This window comes from Embiotoca jacksoni, unplaced genomic scaffold (assembly GCF_022577435.1).
Source record: "Embiotoca jacksoni isolate LCO1_2020_lvr unplaced genomic scaffold, fEmbJac1.0.p SCAF_21, whole genome shotgun sequence".
In the NCBI taxonomy this organism is placed as follows: domain Eukaryota; kingdom Metazoa; phylum Chordata; class Actinopteri; family Embiotocidae; genus Embiotoca; species Embiotoca jacksoni.
Genome location: NW_027185352.1, coordinates 7,829,609 through 7,846,229, shown reverse-complemented (window position 1 = coordinate 7,846,229; position 16,621 = coordinate 7,829,609). Strand labels below are relative to the sequence as shown.

The following is a 16,621-nucleotide window of genomic DNA, read 5'->3' as shown; positions in this document are numbered from 1 at the left end:
AACAGTGTGAAAAAACACGAGTTTCGCACGTTTACCACATGATGACATGGGGAAAATGTGTGAAGTTTTCACATGGGAATCTGCACGGGCCTCAGACATTACACCCTGAAAATGTTCCAAAACGACATGTTTTCTACGGACAAAATACACGTTTCACACGTGCACAATCGCAACGTGAGATTCGAGCGGTTTTTTTTCTGTCAGGGTTACCAAAATTTCTGTGCGGCAACTAAAAACAACAATGGCAGTACAGATACATCACTTCCTAAACACCAAATTAACAAGAAGACGTTGCCAGCCTGAGTAAATGAAGTGAAGCGAAGTGTAAATTTAGTCTCATTTTCAGACTAACATGCTCTGTCATTGCTGCTGTAAACCCTCACGAGTGGATCGGTGGTGTGTTGCAGTAATCCTGTAACTGAAAATGGTCCAACGTGCACCGTTGACTCCTCCTTCAGTAACGTCTACTAAAAACAAACCGCGAAGAACTTGTTTAATAAAAAAAAAAAAAAAAAAAAAGAAGAAACATCAAATCTATTTGTGACGTCATTTTAAAGATTCATTTCCTCCGTCGTGACCAAAAGGCTTCAGTTGAGGGACACGGACAGGGAAGAGAAACGACAAAGTACTGGGAGACGGACTGTCACGGGGTTTGTTCAATAGTAGGAGAAACATACCTGATAATATCAGCCTCATCCTATAAATCTCTTACATGCAGTAGAAAAGAAAAGATGTACACACACACACACACACACACACACACACACACACGCACGCACACGCACACACAGCTATAGATTTCCAAGGTCGCATTTCAGACATTCAGTATGTATCTAAGCCCTCCTCTCTTCCTCTTCCTCTCTTCCTCTTCCTCTCTGCGCTCCACTGCGCTCCTCTTCCTCCTCTTCTGCATTCTTCTCTCCTCCTCCCTCCTTCTCTTGCCTCTGTCTTTCACACAAATCCCACACACAACACACACACACACACACACACACACACACACACACACACACACACACACACTGAGTCTCTCCAGAGACATGTCCGTTGCTCTGACCTCTCTCTCCTGGGAGAGCTGGCTGTCGGCCCGGCTCTCTCTTTTTCCTCCCTCTGCCTCCTCACACATTCTCCCTCTGCTCCGCATCTTTCTTCTTCTCTCTGTATCTCTCTATCTATCGATCTATCGTTTTTTTCTAATCTCCTTTTGTCCCCCCCCCACCCCCTCACCCTCTTATCCTCTCCTCTGTTGCATGTCTCCCCTGCTCTTGCTTCGTCTTATCTCTTCATCCTCTCTCGACACGATTCCTCACTTCTCCTCCTCCTCTATCCTCTCCTCACCCCTCTCCTCCTTTTATCCCCTTTTGTTCCCTCTCTTCTCCTCCTCTGCTTCACCTTCTGCTTCCCTCCTTCCCTCCTTTATTATTTCTTTCAAGGCGCCCAGGGTGTTGGCGTGGCTGCAGGGCTCTGCCTGGGGCTCCTCGCCCGACTCATGCTGCCTCTCTCTGGGCACGCTGCCCGCAGAGGGTTGGGCAGGGCTGAAGGAGAGCTGGAGGGGTGTGTGTGTGTGTGTGTGTGTGTGTGTGTGTGTGTTTGTCTGTCTCCAGTGATGGGGATAAGGGGGTGGGGTGGGGGTGAGAACGTGGGGAAGGGAGGAGATTTAAAGAGGAGGAGGAGGAGGGGGATGTTTGACAGAGAAACGGAGCCGATGATAGAGAAAGAAGAACGGATTTCTGATGAGTCACAGTTTGCTGTAGACTGTTTCTGTGGCTGCAACAGCACTAACAAGCATGCGTGTAACAGAAATCATTTTTTAAACGATTGAAACTCAAATAGTCAACTGAATATTTTCCTCAATAATTGATTTATTGCTTTGCCTGACATCAAATTGCAGAAACATCAATCACAAGTTACCAGAGCACACGGCACCTGATAAAATGAAGACAGTATAGAGGGACTAACAAGCCCGACTGTTAAAAAGAGTAAAAAACAAAAGATTAAAGAAAAGGTCATTCTTTCCTCTACGGATCTAACCCTTACTGTTTAATATGCAACCAAACCGTCTTTCAAGTGAAATAACTTCGCAGCAGTTGCAAACCACACACTGAAAATCACATGGTTTTTGGTGCGTTTGTGTGATAATGGGTTCTTTATTGACTGTGTCCTGTCAGTGTGGCTCCGATGGAAAAAGAGGACGCTGGTCGTGTTTGTTTATTGTTGTTGTTGTTGTTGTGTCACTGTGTGTATGTCTTAATAGTCAAGGCACCTCAGATGGAAATTACATAGCCAAATTATATTGTTCATGGTCGCTTAAAAATAAAACAAATAAATAAAAATGACTTCCTAGAAGAGCCACAATCTAATCAAATCAAACTGGAACAGGAAATCTATGAGAGCATAACCACATAAAGTAAGGTCAGATATAGCTGCAGGAACTGGCTTAAAAAAATAATAATAATAATAATTCTCCAAACTGTAAACTGTTAAATGTCAACAAACAGTTTGAATAATAATTTGACAGTTTTCTGCCCTTATTTCCTGCCCTGTCTGTGGTATGTGTGACTGACTTTCACTTTGCTTTGCTCTGAGCAGGTGCACGTTCACACAGAGAGCCTGAAAGACAGAGATAGCGTCGGCACACCTGTACCCAGCTGCATGCGGTGAACAAATATTCCCCTGCTGGCCGCTAATGGTACGGCCCTGCTGGGGAGGAAGCAAATGTTCTGGACCTAACCATGCATGATGGGGGGAGGAGGGGCAGGAGGGGGAGGGGAGGGGTAGTGGTCAGATGTAAGGAGACCCAGAGGGAGGGAAGTAAAGTTACAGAGAGTGGAAGAGGGATGGATGTGAGTTTGATGGAAGAAACCAAAACAACAAAGGAGAGTCAGCAGGACAAGCGAGTGGAGGGGAGAGTTCACACCGGAGTTTAAAATGTCGCCTTTAACTGCAATCTCTTGATTTATCTCCTCACTCGCCTCCTCTAGGTCTCCTCCCTCTATATCTGCTTAATTGTGCTCCTCTCCATCCCTCCATCTCTTCCTCTAACCTCTCACCCCTGTCCTTCACTCTTGATGTCTCTCTCTCATCTATTACGGTCCACAACTTCACTAATGAGCTCCAGTGATGGAGCGCCCTCTGTCTGTGGTCACCGTCACTGCAGCGGCTCGCTGTAAAACTTCAACCCACTCTGGTCCACAGAAAGACGTCTGACAACAAACATTTACGTCAGCTGTTTACTAGGAGATAGAAATATGAGGGATGGAAAGGTGTTTCTTTCTTCATATGTCCAATTTTGCACATAAAATGTCATCTGATGTTCTGTAGATGTGTATAAAATGTTATTATTTATGAGAGGCGTGATTTGCTACATCATGTCAAAAGGTCCAAATTAATCTATAGAGATTAATGACAAGTAGCACCATAAAGTCAACTAAAATTGCTATTTTACATGCAAAATACAAACATTTTGACGATGTAATATGTTAGAAACAACCGTTGTGTCCAGTTGAAGCACCGATAAAAACTCTGACAGCTGTTTGGAAAGAGGCTGCTTCATATAAATGCATCTTTTCAGATGATGTCCTGCTGCCTCGTGTGCTCCAGCGTTGCATGTACACACAGCGCCCTTGCATCAATGGCAACGAGACAGATCCGCTGTACATTCATTGAATGTAATGAAAAACACAATTCTGATCTCAGATTCAGGCGGCGTGCGAGGTTTGACAGACGATGCGGTGGTGAGGCAGCGGCAGACGCTGATGTGAAATATACAGTGTGCTGCTGTCTGTGTTAAAATATGCAGGATGAAATTCAGGAGCTGTGGCGCTACACTGCTAAGTGGTTTTAACCCCTGTGTATCCAGACATGAGCAGAGTGGGAGAGCTTCTTTTAAGCTGTCCACTACAGCCACGGTTTGATCGTCGTAGCAGAAGAATGGGAGGGCATTCAGATTTTGTATTCTCTCCAGGGGCGCAGCTCAAAATTCGGGGACCTATACGAAGCAGCCTCGGTGGGCCTCCTTTCTCTCGATCACGTCTTCTTTATTCTGAATCTACTGGTTTCCTGTCCCTGAACGGATCCATTACAGAGTCCATCTCCTCACCCACAAAGATCTCCACAACCAGGCCTCCTCCTACCTCACCGACCTGCTCCATCACCACACTCCTTCCCACAGCCTCTGCTCCTCTGACACCAACCCTCTCTCTCCACCAGTCAGAACCGAGCACCGGACCTGAGGCGACACCGCCTTCGCCATAGCTGCCCACTTGTTTAACAGAGTGCAAGAATATTCTCTTGACTTAGAAGTACTCAGCATTTTAGTAAAGAACCTGAAAATAATGACGACATTTTGCTTTGAACAAAGCTTTTAAAGAAATTGCTTTATCGCTGTAATTAATTTAAAGGGGAATGTTACCTCATATTCCTGCCTTTCCCTAAAGTAAGTGACTGTCTTGTTTTTATCAACAATCTGATAAAAAAATAAAAAATAAAACAACTGACATAAACAGTTTCTTCATTTTAAGATTGTGCGATGAAGTTAGTGCACAATTTATTAAATTAACTTCAATCTCCTGTAAATGTTCATTATGCAGGATAAAGTAATAAAACAGCAAAGGAACTGGACCAACTGAGGAGCAACCGTCTCCTCGTTATCCAAAAAGCTCATTTGGCAACGAGTCTGTGTCCTCCTTTAGCGCACTGCAGCGCTCTGCTCCTGTCGGTCCAGTCACACACTCCCTCAGCTACACAATCAGCACACTTCCTAATAAATCACTGCAGCCTATCCCTGATGGACGACTTCTGAAAAACAAAAAATATGTGTGTGTGCGTGCTTGTGTGGAAATCAATGTTGTCTGCTAGCTCTGTTTTCTCAGCCAACTGACTAATGTTTTGTTGATCCTTCTTCCACACACACACGCACGCACGCACGCACACACACACACACACACACACGCACACACACACACACACACACACACACACACACACACACTACAGGCAGACAGAAAAAAGCGTGATCAGAAGAGACACTGGAAAAGGAAAATATATATATAAAAAAAAAGGATTTCTGGGAGAGAAAGGTGAAAAGAGACAAAAAGCATCCAAGAGGAAGAAACAACAGATTGATTGAAAAAAAATAATTAAGAATGGGAGCCAGAAAGCGGCCGGTTTACCATCAGAAACAAGATAATGGGAATACATTTTAATTTGATCCCTTCTCTCCCTCTTCATCTCTCTGTGTGTGTGTGTGTGTGTGTGTGTGTGTGTGTGTGTGTGTATGTGTGTGTGTGTGTGTGTGTGTGTGTGTGTGTGTGTGTGTGTGTGTGCTGACAGATTTGGTATTGCTTCAGCTCGGAGATTGGCTACAGAAAAACACACTCAGTAATTATCTAGAAGGAGCACCTGGACACTGGGAATCTCATTATATTATAACTTCCCCTCCAACACACACACACACACACACACACACACACACACACACACACACACACACACACACACACACACGAAGCAGAGGAGAAGACAAAAAAGACACAAGTGAAGTCACACAAAAAAGAAGAATTTTGCAGCGAGAGAAGAGGCAAAAATGAAAAATCAAAATCAAAAGATGAAAAATTACGAGAATGCAAAAAAGACCACTGAAACCACAGAGACGGAGAGAGAGGGAAGTCTTACTAGTTTCTTCTGTGCTTGACTGAAACTCACTGTCGTGAGGCTTTGTGGATCATAAGCAGACATTATATTATGTGGAATGACTCAACAAACAAGTTGGATCATTTGAATTCATCCGTTACTGTCTCTCCATCTGACGTCCTCCACGCAGTTTATTTCAAAGAGATGTGCCGATAAAAACTACAAACAAAAAAAAGTACAAAGACAACATCGAAATCAATGAGGCGTAAAAACACAGAGCTACAAATATATCGTCTGTAAGTGATGTAAAAGTCGGTATTACAGCTGAACTTACTCTCCTCTGTCCGTTCACTTTGATGTCCTGTAGTAGCTGACATCGACCAGTAAGAGGCAGCGTTTCCTCTCATCTGACGGACTGAATGTCCTTCATTACCTTCACTCCCTCTTTCTCTTCATCTGGACTCGCGCACGCGCGCACACACACACACACACACACACACACACACACACACACACACACACACACACACGATGAACAACTGTGAGTCGATTGTGTATATGTGTGCGTGTTTGTGTGTGTGTGTGTGTGTGCGCACACAAACACCCATCTGATTCTGAACAGATTCATTCGTGGCCGTGGTCCGACTGGCTGACAGTGACAAGGTGAGATGGTTTACAACAGGTCAACACAGCGGGAGGACGCCAGACACTCAAACGCTCAAATCCTGTCAGGTCACTGTAAGGTCACGTGACAGGAAGTCTTGTCTGGAAGTCTAACGCTCGGTGATATTTCAGAGGTCGGAAGTTCAAGGAGTGAAACACAACACAGGGCATATATAAAAACTCCCGAAACATCCTTAAAGTCTTAGGACACACACACAAATCACCTGGTCCTGTTGCCATGGCTGCAGACTCCTCGTTGTCGGTCGGAGCACCATGTTGTCTGACTCTTGACATTGAAGACTTTACTTTACTGTACAAAACTGTTAGCAGCAAAAACCCAGATGAGAAACCACTGAACAAGTGAACCAGTTTGACAATCAGATTATATATATAAGATAACACAATATTGTCTGCTCCTTTTAAGGACACGCATAAAACTACAAGCTTTTTTTTGGACATTTATTTGCCATAATTGTGGCCTGGCTAGCATACTCGGTAGCACATGAGACTCTTAACCTCAGGGTTGTGGGTTCTAGCCCCATTTTGGGCAAGTAGCTTTTGAAGACAGTGCAAGACAAAAACTAAACATCAAAAGAGAAGGAATCATGAAGCCAGGATCTTTTCATGTCAATAATAAAGATTATTTGAGAAGCCCGCAACACGACTCTGCACCTTCACATAAACCTTTCATGAAATCAGTGTTGTGCGACTGCAGACAAAACTCAGGTGATTCTGACACAAATGCTGACTTTCCCCCAGGAACTTCCAGCCCTGCAACTCTTTTTCTTTTGCTGCCATGGATACTGTGACATTGCATTTGTGCAAAAACAACAATTAGTAATGGTTCCAAAAATTTAGAATGAAACACATGAAACAGTCCGAACGGAAAGGATGATCACAAGTCACGGGCCGAGCACCTTTCGCTCTCCGATCCAGCACCAGCCATGGATCGTTATATTGTCATGCATGCTGATTAAGGTGTCAACATGATAAAGATTTCACGTTACACAGCCTGGTGTAAAGATGTGTCAGGATGGCCGAGCGGTCTAAGGCGCCAGACTCAAGGATCATCTCCTTCCTGGATTAAAGGGAATTCTGGTCTCCGAATGGAGGCGTGGGTTCAAATCCCACTCCTGACAAGTGCTGTCATCCAGTTTCTTTTCAGGAATGCAAGAATAATTTAATTTAATTCCATTTAGATTATTCTGGTTTAGAACAGCCAGTGTCAACAAAGACTTGTATGTCAGAAATCATCATGTTAAGTCTTCCACAACGTGTTCTGTTGACCAATGAGAGCTCAAAGCACTCTTTCTCACACATAGAAAAGTGAAAAATGGGCTAAAGGACAGACAACTCATTCAGTCCTCTTGATGTGACCTACAATGGTCCACAGTTGCTCTACTTTATGTCTCTATGGCAGTCGTGGCCGGAGGCATTATGTTTTCAAGTCTTGGGTCCATCCAACCGTTGTCCCATTGTGAGGCCAATATCTCAAGAACGCCTCCGGGAAATGTCTTCAAATTGTGTACAAAGGTTCACTTTTAAGCAAGGAAGAACTGAATAAATTGTAGTGGTTAAGAGCTGGAGGTCAAGGTCACTGTGACCTCACATCTGTCCCATTATCGTGAACACCATGTCCCAGGAACTACCCCAGGAAATATCTTCAAATTTGGCACAAATGTTGACTTGGACTCGTGGTCTACAGTCACGGCTCCAATTTTGTGTTCTATCAGAAGTTGTTGGTTTTAGAAAGTAAGGGACGAAGCTTTTTTCTGCTTAATAGATGAGACACCAACTCCTCTCCACAACAGAAATGCTCCGCGAAAAGACGGAACAAATTGATGAAAGAGGGGCGATATCCTGTCTCAAGTTTACAGCAGCTGATACGCTGCTTACAACATGTAGACTGACTTTGATAAAGACAGGAGCCAGTTGTCAGGATGGCCGAGTGGTCTAAGGCGCCAGACTCAAGGGTTGACTCCTTCCTCACCAAAGGGACTTCTGGTCTCCAAATGGAGGCGTGGGTTCAAATCCCACTTCTGACAGAGTTTTTACCTCCTGATGTTTGGTATTTTCCTTCCGTTTCCCTCCACCTCTACAACTGTTGTTACTCTGTTGTTACATTTCACTCCTCCTCCTCTCTGTGCCTCAAACTCCTGACATACCTCTTGTCCTCACGTGTATCTCAATGTGTAAAACGTCTCTAACATGTATGTGTATTAACCTGTAGACTTATCTAAAACCAACAGAACTGCATGACATCAAGTCAGCTGCACAGTTGACATTTATCAAGCTGACTGACTGGCAGGACACGTTGTTGATAAAACAAATGTAACAGTTTCTTTTCATGAAACTGTTAAGGCGGAAAGCGGAAAATCTCTGCAATATTCAGTAAATGCAACATAACCAGAGAACTGCTTTTAATATTGATTTTACCCCCTAAAACTTCATTTTTTATTAAAGACCTGGCAGATTAATAACAGGACGTGGCAGGAAAGACATTTGGAGACGGAACAGCCTGCATGGCACAAGTAGTTGTAAATATGTCACGTCCAACTATGTGGGGCCCGTAAAAGACCATAAGTGTCACTTCTGGACGCTTTGTATTGAAGCATTTAAAACTGAACCTCACATTTATCAGTTCCAATACAAGTACAGAGGAGAGAAATCAAAAGAACCATACAATATAGTACAACATTGTACATGTCATATTTAGCGACTTCCTAATGTGAAATTCAGTGATTCCCAAAGAAAAGAAGTGAAAGCTAAAATGAGAAATGAAGAGAAGAAAAAAAGGGAAGCAAGAAGGAGGCATGAAGATTGATGGAAACGGAGAAAGTCGGAAAGCGAGACGGAGTTCAAATCTGACGAGAAAAGGCTTATTGTAGTGAGCACGTGCTGAAGAAGAGTCCTGTCGCCGTCTGTTTGGGTTTGTGTTCATCTGTGGGCTGTACGCTCGGCGTGTGTGTGTGTGTGTGTGTGTGTGTGTGTGTGTGAAATTGGTTTCCTGGCCCAGTGCAGGTGTGCTGTTGATAGTTTTATCAGCGCTGGATCGGAGCTACTGGGAGGAGAAGTGAGGGAGGAGAGGAAGGGGGAGAAGGGGAGGTGTGGGTGGGGGGGGAGGAGGAATTTAGAGCAGGTTCATACTTCTGAACCGACATACTCGTATATGTTTTGAATTACGCCGATCAACTTCAGTTACAGAGCGCATTGACAGTTTAAATTGAACATTTACATTACTTTTAAAACATTTGGAGGGTAATAAGCCATTTTTTTTTATTTATTTTTTTTTTATCAAAGAGAGAGAGAGAGAGAGAGCTGTGAGATCATCTGAAATACCTTCTGATTTCCGGTTTCCTGTATAGGAACCAACCGCTGGGACGAATCAAAGACACAAAACAATCAACTTGCCCAGACATTCACGTGTCCTAAACAACTGCATTTACCGTGAGAATAACCATACCTGCCAGTTCATTAGGTATACATACAATTACTCTGATGTGTTGGACCATCTTATATGAATGAGGTGGACAAAATGTTGGAAAAATCTCTCAGTATAACCCAGTAATTGATTGAAAATTTGATGTGTCAGCAGATCTTATACAAAGTGTTCTTGACCAACTTTGATTGAAAGATCACTGATTTCCATAATATTTTTGTCCACTCTGCCTTTCTTCGTGTTCCGCAATTGTTTTATTTTAAGCCAGATTTCATTGATGTTTTTGATTAAACTTTATCTGTAAAAACTCCTCAATAGCAATCAGTAGCATCTATTCTACACTTTTTTTGTTTGTTTTTATACATTATTTTTGCCCTGTTCATAGCCCGGCTAGCTCAGTCGGTAGAGCATGAGACTCTTAATCTCAGGGTCGTGGGTTTGAGCCCCACGTTGGGCGCAGGATTATTTTGGGAAGTGTTGAACACTGGGACACATTTCAGCTCATCCAGAATCAAACATCGACATTTCTTGCCAGTTTAAAACCTGACAGTATTCATGCTTAACAGATGAGGACGAGTTTGGTGTGGAAGACTTCTCACTTGTCAGGGTGGCCGAGTGGTCTAAGGCGCCAGACTCAAGGGTTGACTCCTTCCTCACTAAAGGGACTTCTGGTCTCCAAATGGAGGCGTGGGTTCAAATCCCGCTCCTGACAATTTTCACGTGTCAGCAGGTCTTATACAACGTGTTCTTGACCAATTTTGATTGCAAGATCATTGATGTCCATAATATTTCTGCCCACTCTGCTTTTCTTCATGTTCTGTAGTCACATTCCTGCTCCATGTTATGTCCTATAAATCTGTCCAACAAGTAGTGTGCATTTGGAGATTCCTCTCCAATAATGCCACAGCTCGCCATTACCGGATTAATTCATGTGACCATGTAGACTTGTTGGTTGAAGGGCGCTGTGCAATATTGTCCGTTCATGAGAGACAAGCTGAGAATACAATATAGTTACAATACAGCTACATCAAATAAACTTGTAATTTATAGAGACTGCTCGGCCTTGCGACACTTCCTTTGTCACAAATTACAGCTTTAAAGTATAATCTGTAATCACGGTTGGTTAGCCGTAGGCATTTTTTTTTTTTATCATCATTGGCAGGTTGGATTTTATGTAAATGATTTAGTGGTCAGAGGAGGCTTTTCTTTTCCTGTCATTCGGTGCACAACAGTCACTGCAGCTCCTCTGGCCTCCCGCTGTGTGTCTTGCGGCTGTTTGCTCGGTGCCTGTCCGCTTGTGCCAGCCGCCAGATTTATAAAACGGTTTCAGGCGCTATAAAGTGTCCAATAAACCACTTTTACTATTAGTGCAGGACACTGCTGGCATGCAGCTGCAGAGCGCTGCTACCACTGACCATACCCATATACACACACGCGCGCACACACACACACACACACACACCCTGACACGCATGTACAAACACCCCGACAAGCAGGGACGGTCACACACTCACTGGTCAGACACATTTTGAAGGCTGCTGGAGTCAGGAGCACGGCCAAACTCTAACCCCATGTCGCTCCACCCTGTCGCCCTCATGACATCATCGCGCAGCCCTGAACCACCGGCTCAGAGGGGCCGGAGACACGCACGCACACACACACACACACACGCACACGCACACACACACACACACGAGCAGGCCTGGAGCATTCACAAAGCCCAGACAGTGTAACGAATGCCACAGGGTCACATTTTGAGATACATGCAGAAATGCTTACACACACAGCACTTGACCATAATGACTACCGCATGGCCACAGTGCATTGTCAACACACACACACACACGCACGCACGCACACACACACAACGGAGCAGCTTAAGTGTAAGCTGCTGCCTCCGAGTCAAGTCATCAACTTGTGTTATAGTTTGGTTTCAAGTAGCTGAAACACTTTAAGTGCCTATTGAGTGGAACCGTAAAGAACCTGCAGTATTTATCAGTCGATCTTTTCAACATTGGATGGTTCAAAAAAGTACATCGGCAACTTTCTCCACTATATTAGGCTTCACACGTTTTCCCAATATTTTCCAAATGTCCATCAACACAATAGTCCTTTTCTACCAATCGCCAACATCGATTTAACTGGTTCTTTTATTCTTAAAGGTTGTGAAGGATCAGGGCAGGCTGATCAGGGAGGAGTCCAAAAGGGGACTGCGGGGAGATTTCCAGCATTCCCTCAGACAAGGTTCAAGTGTTTAAATACACGTTTCTAGAGTTGTACAGTTAATTGTCGTGAAACAAAGCCCTTTGAACCACGAGTGAAGTTAGTTGATTATTAATTGGAGAGCCATCTCATACAAGCAGCCTCACACATCCATGTTAATGCTAGTTGCTGCTATTTAAAGTGAGCAGTAAGTATGATCACAAGGCCACATTGTGGTAGGATGCATTACAAATATTTGATGAAAAAAAAAAAAAAACTAGATAAGGCCCCGCATGACCTTTTGAAACGGGCCCCCCGGATGCGTAAGGCTGGCTGCCTTTGGTTAATAGAGTCACAGATAATTGTGAATGAAAAGTTGCAGCAGGGTGGCAGCGTCAACCGTCTCATCTGATCAACAGTCAAAGTCCAAAGATATTTTGTTTACAGTGATGTAAAACCAGCAGATCCTCACATTAGAGGTTAAACCACTGAATGTTTCATATTTTTGCTTCAAACTTGACCTGAATGACATTTCAGATCCACGTAAAGCAAAAATTGTAGTTAAATCAAAGCAGCGCCACACCAACTTTACACCATTCTTTCTCTGCTGGGTCAGCACCACCATCAACATCACAGGATGCTCACAAAGGACCACGCGCACGTCGGTAGTGGTGGGTAGAGCTTGCTGCCATCACACACTACACTGGGAGGAATTCCCGGGAATGAAGTCAGCCAATCAGAGACCAGCGTCTAAAATACTGGCTCTCCAACTGAAGAGCTGAAAAGGCCGTCCTCTTCACATGCACCACTGTCTGAGAGTGCGAGTCCAACTATGTCATTAGTGCTCCCAGTGGGCTCAAACCCACACATAACACATTCAGTGTTGAAGACCCCCCCCCCTTAACAAGACACTTAGAGCATGCTCCATTTGAACCTGTTGTCACGACGATTTTCCACTTTCATTAAATTAGAACATATTTCCTTGTTCCCAAATCCATCGTGTCTGAACATATGGGACACACACACACACACACACACACACACACACACACACACACAGACAGACAGACACACACACTTTACACACACAGACACACACTCTTGAATGACCTTGAGGAACCATTTGTGCTTGCAGACAGCCCATCTTCTCAAATGTCTGGTGTGGAGACACATATACGCACTCACTTACTCCCCTTCCCTAATTACCGAGTCCCGAGGGATGAGACACTCAAGCAGCGCCTCCGTCAAAGAAAAGGTCTTTCCCAGCAGCTAGAGGGCAGACAGACGGACAGACAGACAGAGACAAAAGACGGAAACCAACAACAACAAGATGTTCAGAATGCAGATTTTATGCCCCGTGTATTAATTGGTTGCCCGTTTTTACACGTCGTTGCCGCATCAAAGCAACTCGGACACTTTTTAAAAACACAAAGTAACACAACGACAAGTTAAAAGGCACCGTGCAGAGAAGAAAATCCAGAAAACAAAAACATGGCATGAGTGGAAAAATCAGTGAGAGGCAGGGAAGAGAAAGAACAGGAGTTGACTGGGAGGGAGGAGGAAGAGAGATTATCTCTCCCTAATGGCTAACCTGTTGACAGCAACACTTTTCACCACTCTTATCTAATGGTACTATCTACCTTGACACACACACACACACACACACACACACACACACACACAGACAGACACAGACAGACACACTTCCTCTCCTCTGGCAGAGATTATCAGGCCTGCTGTCGGTCGAGTCCACGACTCACGAGGGATTCAGACTTTTTTTTTTTTTTTTTTTTAAAGCGAAGCGGAGACGTCGCGGCCAGAGGCGAGCACAGCCTTCCTCTCAGCTCCTCTTCAGCATCACATGCTGAAGATGAGTCTGATAAGTCTGCTGACAGGCGCGGTGACGGACACACAGAGTCACTTTCTTCTGCTGCGTCTCGCAAACAAGAAAATATCCCCGTGATTTTCAGTCGCCAGGCTAATCAAATGTGTCTTTCCAGTGAACGCCAATGACTAAAATGTTGCGTTATTGTGGACTCCGTTCCCTTTTCAAAGCATACACATGCCTGCGTTACTCCCTTTTCTTGGGAGTTTTTGGGAGACAGGTCACTCTCAGTGATCCCTCTTCACTGAGTGACCAGTAGATTGGCGCTTTATGACGACACAACACCGAACAGACTCCACGCTCTCTCTGCATTTGGGCGAAACGTGTGCTGAACAGACTCGCCACAGACACAAAGACGTTCGCAGACTTCAATAAAAAAAACATTTCCACAGGCCCCGTTTCTTATGCTGAAACAGTTCATGGGATCTTACAGTAGGCGAGGGGGGGGGGGGGACTCCTGGTGAGCCGTGTCATTAACTCAAACTCCTTCACAATGACATTACTGGTCCACAGATACAAACACAGCAGATTATTACATCACAGCTATTTATCACATTCAATTGAACTTTTAAGGTACTTTAGTACACTTTCCTGGTATTTTAGAATATTTAGACACAGCTGGTTTGAGTATAAATCACTCGCAGCTCTTTTAATACACCAGAGATGAATTTAAGTTGTTGTATCTTGTATTTCTCCTCATGCCTGAAGCTTCTGGCCTTCATGCATTTGTGGCTGCCCAGTATTTATCTGTGTATCGTGATTGATTGCACGGATGACCTCTGACCTCCAGCTGCCACAATAAATTCACAAGCCACATACAGTATCATAAAAAGCGCTGGGGCGGGCGATAAACCGACATCTGCTTTGTTTCAGCTTTTCACACAAAAGGAGATCCTCACAGAGAGTTTTGTGTTTATACCTGTCAGGGAATCAACGTGAGCTCGCTCCCTCAGTGTTTCAGTCAGACTTGGATGCCGCACAGCCTTTGGCCCAGATGAAGGCAAAGCAATTTCTCTACACTGAGAGAAACATTTGTGCAACATTTCGACCAAAAATAGTCCTGGTCTCCGCCGCAAAGCGAGAGAGCTGCCTTCATTTAGGCCGATGGGGTTGGCAGACACACAGACACACTCACAGACACACAGACAGACACACGCACACACTGCATTTCACCACTGTCATATGGGAGCCAAAGTCATGAAAAGAGTCCATTCTGTTGGAAGACTGCGACAACGGAAACAAAAACGTCTACAAAAAAAAAGTCAAACGGAACAAAAGGTTTTCACACCGACTTCAGATGTGTCTGCAGTTCAGAGACTTAAACAAGTTCAAATCCATCATTTAAATCGCACCACCGCAGCAAAGTTACACTTAGTAGAGTTACTAAGACTTTCAGGACAAAAGGTGAGTCAAAATACAACCGATTGAAACAAGCAACAAACAAAACAACAGCAACAACAAACTCATAAAACGTCTAAATGTGCGAAAAGGTGGTAAATCATCTTTTAAATCTCCACTAAGTCACGTGTTTATATTTCCCTTCTAATAAACTAACTCGTGTATTAAGATGCAATGACCTTCTCGTACTTTCTGGTATCACTCCGTACAATTGTTATAAAGTGAATCCAAAGTCTTACCTGGTCTGCTGGGCTCGAACTAAGAAAACTTTTCTCCTCCCGAGCGTCCGAAGCGGCTCGAGCCCGAAAAGTGCACCTCTGTCCGGCTGGAAAACAGCAAGATATATCGGTGTGTTGTATGGAAGAGGAAACGCTCTCCAGAGAAGATTCCCCCAGCAGCCTGCTGCTCAGCGCTCACTGTGGGACACACATGCAAATTCTTCCCAAGTGGCACTTTTGTCTTTCACTCCGCGGTGTCAGGCGAAAGTCCTCGTCTGAGTCGCTCTCTCACACACACACACACAAAACAACGGGGGATTATGGGAACTAACGGAGGGGTAACTGCTGAAACCGGCGACCCGCGGACCTGTCGGCTACCAAACGTCCCAACTTGTCCTGGAGAAATCAAGTCGGAAATGAGCGGCGTGCGCCCCTGCTTGTGTACAGCTGTGTGCGCTGTGCTCTCTCTCTCTCTCTCTCTCTCTCTCTCTCAGCAACAGGTGTCAGAAATAAAGTGAGATTTCTTCACGGCCATCACAAGTTTCCAAACGCCCTCCAACTAATTAGGCGCGCGGGGAGGGGGGGGGGGGTCTGGGGAGGGCGCCCTTCGATGAGCTCCAAAGTTTTTACGCGCTGAGAAGCAGCGAGAAGTTTGAGACACCGAGAGGAGGAGGGGGAGGAGGAGGAGTGAAGTGAAACAACAGAGCACGGCGCTGTGTCTCCTCCACGACTGTCCTCTGATGTGAGAGACACGGACAAGGTGGAGGGAAAGAATTGTGTGTCTCTCTGACAAGTACCAAACATCAGGTGTGAACAGGTTAAACCCGGTCAGGATCGGGATTTGAACCCCCGCCCGCACCAGGAGACCAGAGGTCCCTTTACCTGGAGGGAGACGAGACGAGCCTCGAGTCTGGCGCCTCGGACCGTTCATCCATCTTAATAGCCATTTATCGTACATCACAGAACCAGAATCAGGAAGCAGAGTAATGAGCGTGAAATCAGCTGTCTGTAACTATTAGGCCCCTAAAACGTAATGCTGGTGGATGTGCAGTTATTGATCCTTCAATCTGTGAATCGCCTCACATTAAAGATGTCGGCCTAACCGGAAACTGCTGTATCGAGCAGTTAAAAAAAATAAAGCAGGAGGCAGATTTGTTTTATTTAGCTGTGTAATGAATTTAAATT

The 16,621-nt window shown here is 44.6% G+C and overlaps 1 protein-coding gene and 4 non-coding genes across 5 annotated transcripts in view; 4 read left to right on the top strand and 1 right to left on the bottom strand.

Annotated features, from left to right (window-relative positions):
• wnt5b (wingless-type MMTV integration site family, member 5b) overlaps positions 1-15,623 on the bottom strand; it is an 88,874-nt gene extending 73,251 nt beyond the window's left edge. Inside the window, exon 1 of the mRNA XM_069156712.1 lies at positions 15,458-15,623. The gene's annotated coding sequence lies outside the window, so the exon portion shown is untranslated. The remainder of the gene's footprint in view (positions 1-15,457) is intronic.
• trnal-caa (transfer RNA leucine (anticodon CAA)) lies at positions 7,322-7,433 on the top strand. Its single transcript has 2 exons — positions 7,322-7,359; positions 7,388-7,433. It is a non-coding gene; the product is annotated as a tRNA-Leu (tRNA).
• trnal-caa (transfer RNA leucine (anticodon CAA)) lies at positions 8,229-8,339 on the top strand. Its single transcript has 2 exons — positions 8,229-8,266; positions 8,294-8,339. It is a non-coding gene; the product is annotated as a tRNA-Leu (tRNA).
• Positions 10,118-10,190, top strand: trnak-cuu (transfer RNA lysine (anticodon CUU)). The gene has a single exon. It is a non-coding gene; the product is annotated as a tRNA-Lys (tRNA).
• On the top strand, positions 10,335-10,445 carry trnal-caa (transfer RNA leucine (anticodon CAA)). The gene is made up of 2 exons: positions 10,335-10,372; positions 10,400-10,445. It is a non-coding gene; the product is annotated as a tRNA-Leu (tRNA).
• Positions 15,624-16,621: the final 998 nt, after the last annotated feature.